Source organism: Coenobita brevimanus, chromosome 78, assembly GCF_032717465.1.
Source record: "Coenobita brevimanus isolate Jiangsu-jjx chromosome 78, ASM3271746v2, whole genome shotgun sequence".
Taxonomy (NCBI): Eukaryota; Metazoa; Arthropoda; class Malacostraca; order Decapoda; family Coenobitidae; genus Coenobita; species Coenobita brevimanus.
The window spans coordinates 33,449,726-33,457,878 of NC_137031.1; positions in this window are offsets into that span (position 1 = coordinate 33,449,726).

The window sequence follows — 8,153 nt, forward strand, 5'->3', positions numbered from 1 at the left end:
ACAGAAGAAAAGATTATGGAGGGAGAGATGGGAGAGGAAGAGTAATGGATGGAGGGAATGAAAGTGGAAGGATAAGAGGAGGAGGAGAGAGGAGACAGGAGGATATACGGAGAGAGAGAGAGAGAGAGAGAGAGAGAGAGAGAGAGAGAGAGAGAGAGCGTCGTCCGTACACTAACTCGCCATCATGGGTGTCGCTCTAGCCACTCACACCGGAAGTGGCCGCCATGCTTCGCCGCTCCAGGGGGTAGGGGGGGGAGATAGGGGATAAGAGAGAGAGAAAGAGAGAGGGGGGGTGGGGAGAAAGAAATTGGATAAATGGAAATATATGAGGAAGAGAGAGAAAGCAGGGAGATAAAAGAATGAAACAGGGAGAGACTGAAGGGAAAGGTGAAGGGGCACATGAGGGGAGAGAGGGGAGAGGTAAGAGAGAAAGGTGAAAGGAATATGACAGGTAGAGATAAGAGATGAAGGCAGAGATAGGAAGGAAGTGAGGCGATAAGAGGAGGAGAGATAGAAGGGAAAGCGAGAGATAAAAGGCAGAGGTGGAGAGGGAAAGAGGGGAAGAGAGAGGGGAGACGAGAGGAGATGGGATAAGAGTGAGGAGGAGGTGAAAGCGAGGGATAGAGGAGGGAAGGGTAAGAAGGAGGGACTGGAATGAGGTGAAAAGAGAGACAGAAAAACGAGGAGATGAACAGACAGACAGACCCAGCCAAAGACACTAACAAACAGACAGACGGACAGGCAGACAAAAAGAAACGTTGACAGAGAGATGCAAAGACAGATACAGCGACTGTCATAATGGACACAGACATACTCAGACATACCCATACAGACATACATACAGGTAAAGACAGACAGACAGACAGACAGACAGACAGACACAGACATTACGTACATAGTGAAAGAGACAAACCGACCTGGAAAGTGAAATTACAAAGTTCGATACGTAACTACATAAATCAGCATTATTTTTTTTTGTCTTTATATTTTTTTTCTTTTCCTGGGCTCCTATAACCCCTTTAATCACGATGCCTTTTTTTTTTTTATTATTATTCTTGCTATCTTCAGACGATTTTATTCAGCATCAGAGAGACATCGAATTGGAGGGGTTGGAGGCTGGATATATCCTTAAATAAACCCCTTCGCTAAGAGGTCCTTCCATATAGGCTAAAGAAAATCGTCTGAGGGTGGCTAGAAGAGAGCACACACACACACACACACACACACACACACACACACACACACACACACACACACACACACACACACCTCACTACCCCCCCATACACACCACCTCTCTCCCCCACCACACACACACCCACACACCCACACACACACACACACGTCCTTGGGCAAAGTCTCCTCGCATCCATTACTCAAGGGAAGTTTTGATTACGGGGGGAACTAGTGTAATTTTCTAATGGTCTCTAAAGGCACAGGTGAGCGTAATACTTTCCTCCCTGACGTCATACTGAGTGATTCACGCGTGTTCTTCGGTCATTCTTGGCTGGAAATAAATGTTCTCTAAGTATTTATTAATGCTCTTGAAAGTTTTGGTTAAGATATGGCTGGGAAACTTTATGAGGTGTGATTTTCTTGGTGTTATTTCCGATCTCTCTCTCTCTCTCTCTCTCTCTCTCTCTCTCTCTCTCTCTCTCTCTCGTATAAATGAAAATTGTCAAAAACCTATCAGGAAAGACAGTAAGTTCAGTGCAGTGGAGAGAGAGAGAGAGAGAGAGAGAGAGAGAGAGAGAGAGAGAGAGAGAGAGAGAGAGAGAGAGAGAGAGAGAGAGAGAATTATAACAGGTAAAAGAGGCAGCGGAAATAATACAGAGGAAGTAACCGAGAGGGGAGGCAAGAACAGAAAAAGAAGGTAAAAAGTAAGTGCGGAAGAAGATAATAAGAGGAGAGGAAGTGATAATGAGAGGAGACGGAGAAACTAAAGAGGAGGGGAGAGGAGGGAGTGAGATAAGAAAGTGGGGAAGGAAGTGAATGATGATAAAAGGAAATGAACTGAAATCTAACATCATTTTCTCCACCGAACTTTTCTTCACACTAACGACTAATGGAAATGGAAAAAAAAAAAATCATCATCACCATCATTATCATCATCATCATCATCATCATCACCATAATCATCATCATCATCATCATCATCTTTCCACACCGTATACTCGGACACAGGCGATATTTCCGAACGTGATTTAGGGTAAAACAAGAATTAGGTAAAAATGGAGAAGCAGACACACTGAATACAAAAGACGTTTCCTAAGTGTTTTTAAGTCATCTGAGAGTACAAATAAGGAAGGAAGGAAAAAAAAATAAAAAGCAAGGAAAAAACAAATAAGATGCAAGGAAAAACAAATAAGAAGCAAGGAAAAGGACTGTTTAACACCTTCAGACGACCGAACTCTCTTAAGACAGTTGAAATATATACGAAACAGGCATGAGGACTGCGCAACAGGCCGAAGCGATCCGAAAACCCAACCGTCCCAAGTCGTTCCGATTAGGTTAGGTTAGGTGAGGTTAGGTTGGGTTAGGTTAGGTTCGGTTAGATTACACAAAATCAGGTAAGTAAAAACAGAGTTGGTTAGGTTTGGTAAGACTGGGTTAAGTAAGGTAAGATTAGGTTGGTCTAGGTGATGTTCAGTTGGACTAACTTACAGTATTAGGTTGGGTTAGTAGGAAGGAAACGACCAGGGCCAGACTGACCTGGGAGGAAGCGGTCGATCTGAAGCGAAGGGTTAAGATGTACAGATGTCGGTGGCTAGTATTCTTTCTCTTTACCCCATGGAACGCTGGAGGTTTTGTGCTTCTTTGACCCCTTCCCTGCGATGATAGTTTTTTTTTTTTCTTCCTCCGCAAAATTCTACTTAACTAAAGAGAGAGATATTGAAGTGGCACTAAGATTTCTCCCCATTAACTCCTTCACGTCAAGGATACAGGATATTTCTTATTCTGATGAACGTACATGAATTTTTTTAAAGATTAGGAGAGATCCCATGGCTTACAGTGCTTAGTTCCACCATTACGACTGCATTTCCGATACTGCTTCCTTCTTATATCTTTTGGTTGTTTTACTGAGTTAAAAACCTTCTCTGCAAAACCCCTACAGTACGAAGGTGTCTTTTAAAATGCAAACTTATAATAGTCTGACGATTTAATTCAGCTTATTGGTATCTCGCAGTGAAAACGCAATGGTTCGCAGGGAATACGTGGGAGTACTATATACTTCCTCCGTCGTTTCTGTGGATAGTAGCTGCTGGAAGAATGATACCCACCTATGGATAATGAATATACTGATAAAGTACAAGAGTTTATGTCCCACCTGGATCCACACTGTTCCTCGCTATTTTCACACGCAAGTAACTCATGGCACAGTGGCAGTTTGTTTTGTCCTTAGTATTGTAGTGGCTGGCAAACCGTTCGCTGTGTACCTGACAACACCTGGCCTGACTAATGATGCCTGTGAAATATGCCCACTCAGGCCCACACGCGCTCATGCATACACTCCCTGCCAACACCCTTCCCCACACCCCACCTCTCCTTACCGGTGACCCCTCTACGAGAGGTCATGCATTCCCTCCCTCTCATTTCTCCCTCCCTAGCAACTCCCTTTCTCTCCTTCTCTCTCCCACCTTCTCCTACACCTCCTTAACCTCCCTTTTTTCTCCCCTCCTCCAACTCATCATCTACCTCAATGCCATCCTTAACTCCTCCCTCTCTCCCTCCCTTCCTTCCCTCCACCCACTCTCCCCTCTCCATCCTCTTTTTCCAGCCTTCCCCATCTTATCAGTAACCATGGCTACCCGTCACCTTTCACACACGGCATTATTTACACATACATTTATTTTGCACACAAGCACTTTCACAGATAAAGAGATATGTTTGCCTGAGAGGAGTGACTTTCTCTCTCTCTCTCTCTCTCTCTCTCTGCTATACATCCCAGCTCTCTTGTCTTCAGGGGACGGCTCAGTCAGTACTACCAGTGTCCACCCTCCATAGTTTTCTACCTTTCTATATCAGTGTCTGCTTTTATGTCTGCTTTTTATCTCCCCCGGCGGCATGATTAATTTAAAGTTTCACGAAGCAAATGTCTGCGCCCCTCACAACACCAGACCAAGCCGTCCCTACAACACACAAGGCAGAAGGACGCAATATAAGGGCCGCCCGATATTATATTCAGGGTACCAGCGAAAGATTTTATAGAACCGACAGACACCCTAGGAATTCCAGGTCTCAATAATGTTCTCAAATGTTCTAAAAAATGTTCTCAAATGTTCTAAAAAAAATGCTCTCAAATGTTCTCAAATGCCCTAAAAATGTTCTCAAATGTTCTTAAAAGCCCTAAAAATGTTCTCAAATGTTATCACATGTTCACGAAAATTTTCTCAATTGTTCTCAAAAACTCTCAAACATGTTCTCAAATGTTCAAGAAAATGTTATGAAAATCTAATGTTCTATAATGTTCTGAAAAGTTCTCAAAACTTTTCACGTTCTCAAACGTTCTAAAAATGTTCTCAAATGTCCTCAAATGTTCTTCAATGTTCTTAGAATGTTCTCAGATGTTCTCGAGTCAGTCTGTCTCTGCTACTCTTCATTTTCAGCGTAAAATCTGCCATTCCTCCACCTTGAAATCTATGACGTGATATAAGAGAACACTAGAATATGATGCTAGTCACGATGAAGTGCTACGGAGAGGATAGAGCGTCGCAGTATTTTCTTCTTCCCCAACTGAGCGATCCTAGTCACGAAGAAGTGCAATGGGTATGATGTAGAGCCGTAGTATTTTGTTATTTAGCCACTGAGCTAGAAGGGACGAAATTCTCCGCCAGATTAAGGTGAACAGACTATAGGAATTTAATCACCTTAGCGACACACTACTTTGTTTAGTCGAGAAAAATTCTGTCAAAGGTTAATTAAATCTCATTCTTTCTGTGCTCAACCCCAAGACTTTCCTCCCTGTCTCTCTTGCTCTCCTGACCTTTACATTCTCTCTCTCTCTCTCTCTCTCTCTCTCTCTCTGCCTACCTGTCTGTCTGTCAGTCTCCCCCCTCCTCTCTTTCTCATCACCTTCCTACCTAACTTTCTGTCTTCCAGCCTTCTCTCTCCTCTCACACATCATTCGTCTCGCCCTTCTCCTCACTGTGTCACTACCTTCTTAGACATTCTCCGCCTCATCTTCCTCTCTCTCCCTCACTCTCTCTCTCTCTCTCTCTCTCTCGCCACACTACCCTACTTTTCTGTGATTTTTACTTTTTTTTTTTTCCATCCCCTATTTTCTCTGTTTTTGACTCACCTCTTTTTATTTTTTTTTCTGATGATTTTGGATGTGTGTGTGTGTGTGTGTGTGTGTGTGTGTGTGTGTGTGTGTGTGTGTGTGTGTGTGTGTGTAATTGTTTTGGATGACTGTATTCTCTCCATCTTTCCTTTTGCTTTCAGTTTCTCTCCTTTTCCCTGCATTTTCTCTCTCTCTCCTTCCCTTTTCCTACCAGTTTCTTTCTCTCTCCCCCTTCCTTTTCCTATTATTTTTTTTTCTCTCTCCCTCCCTTTTCTTACCATTTTCTCTCCCCCTCTCTCTCTCTCCCTCTCTTCCCCTCCCTTTTCCTACAATTTTCCCTCTCTCCCTTCCCTCTACCACAGCTTTCCGGTCGCTTCTTCCTCTCTAATTGTCAGCAACAGTGATTTTTCTCCACAACCACCGACCAACACTGCCTCCCTGTCCTATATTCCCTCCTGCCTACCCTGCCCTGCCTCTCTTGCCTTTCCCTCTGCCTACCCTGCCTCTCCTCTTCCTTACTCTGCCTTTCCTCCTGCTTACCCTAACTTCCCTCCTGCAAACTGTCTCTCCTACCTACCCTGGTTCCCTCCTGCCTACCCTGCTTCCCTCCTACCGACCTTGCTTCCCTCCTACCTACCCTGCCCCCCTCCTGCCTACCCAGCCTCCCTCCTACCTACCCTGCCTTCTCCTACCTACCCTGTCCCTCTCCCGCCTACCCTGCCCCTCTCCTGCCTAGCCTGCCCCTCTCCTACCTGCCCTACCCCTCTCCTGCCTACCCTGCCCCTCTCCTGCCTACCCTACCCCTCTCCTGCCTACCCTGCCCCTCTCCTGCCTACCCTGCCTCTCTCCTGCGTGGCCAGCCCATTCCCTTTAAGCAGAAGCAGAAACCTCGCCACTGTAACTCCTACCAGGTTCACTGGGGTTCACGGGGGGAGGCAGGGGTTCAAAGAGGTTCGGGTTATCTTGTGGTCACCTGGGTTCACGGGGGAAGGAAGAGGTTCAAGGGGTTTGGGTTCACTTGGGTTCACAGGGGAAGGCAGAGGTTCAAAGGGGCTCAGGTTATCTTGGGTTCACTTGGGTTCACGCGCGAATGCAAGGGGTTCAAGAGGTTCAATACATCTGCACTGCTATATTTTTCTCACTCTTCTCGTTACGATTCACACCTTTTTCCTCAATGTCAGGAGCTGCCTCGTTAGGACACCAGCCTATGGGATCTGTGTCCTGCCTCAGATTATTATTTTTTTTCTTAGAGGACATCTTTTGTAATGATGGACTCGTACGAAATTAATCTGGAATTTAACCCTCTAGAGCATATTCTTCTTATCTGGAATGTGTGTGTGTGTGTGTGTGTGTGTGTGTGTGTGTGTGTGTGTGTGTGTGTGTGTGTGTGTGTGTGTGTGTGTGTGTGTGTGATGAAGCGTAAATCATGTAAAAATGACTAACACTATAACACACCCAAAATGTCAAAAGAAAGGTTAACTCTTTCTTTCTCTCTCTCTCTCTCTCTCTCTCTCTCTCTCTCTCTCTCTCTCTCTCTCTCTCACACACACACACACACACACACACACACACACACACACACACCGGAAAGTATTAAACCAGGTAAAACGGAAATCATGTCACGAGTCAGCAAATCGGCAAGGACGGGAAGGGATTCGACACGGCGAACTATTTTTAACAGGCTTGTTGCAGTGTGACCTTATGAGAGAGAGAGAGAGAGAGAGAGAGAGAGAGAGAGAGAGAGAGAGAGAGAGAGAAGAGTACAGGTACGAAAAATCACCGCAACTAAAAAAATTTTACCCGCAGCGGTGAAAAAAAGTAAAAAAAAAAAATCTGCCAGTGACGTCAGCTGAGAACAGTGGCAAAAAAAAAAAAGTAAAGAGCCAATTTAATCCAGACCATTGTTTTTTTTTTATTATTATTTTTTCACAGTTTCTTTTGTTTTTTTTCAGTCAATATATTAATTTATTTTTTTATGGCTGTGTCTGCCTTTAATGAGTTTGTTCATGTAAATAATTTCTTCACTGTTTACATCTGCTGTTTATGTTTTTTTTTTTTTTTTTCGGGGGACAGTCATGACCATCTGTCTATACCTGTCTATCTATATATCTATTTATCTGTCTCTCGGTGTCAGTTTCTCAATCAGGCAATGTTTATCTGTCTATCTATCAATCTGTCTCTATCCTTCTACCTCAGTCAGTCTGTTTTATTTACTTCTCTACTTATATCTACGTATTTCTCGTCCATTCATCTATTTATTTTTCTTTCTATGATACTTCCTTCCGTACGTCTACATATCTATCAATGTCTATATATTTATCTGTCTATCCAGATTAAGAATAGGATGAGTAGAACAGAGGATTGGACGAATCAGAGAAAGATTGATTTTGGGATGATTTAATACGTGTAGTGGGTGGTATGCCGGATGATGAGATAGTGATTTTGGGAGGGGACTTAAATGGTCATGTAGGTGAAGCAGCACAAGGTTATGAAGGAGTGCATGGAGGATGTGCGTATGGTCTAAGGAATGCAGAAGGGGAAAGGATACTCGAGTTTGGGGAGGCAACGGACATGATTGTGTGCAACACATATTTTAGGAAAAGAGACAGTAGGTTAATTACGTATAAGTCTGGGGGAAATAGCAGTCAGATAGATTATTTTCTGGTTAGGAGGGCTGATAGGAGGTTAGTGAGGGATGTTAAAGTTATAGGAAGTGAGGAGTGTGTGCAGCAGCACAAACTGTTGATTTGTGATATGGTGCTTAAAGAACAAGTGATGAAAAAGAGGACTTATGTACCTAGGAGGAAAATATGGAAGCTGAAAAACCAAGTAGTAAGGGATGCCTTCTATAGCGAGTTGAGGAGAGTGATGG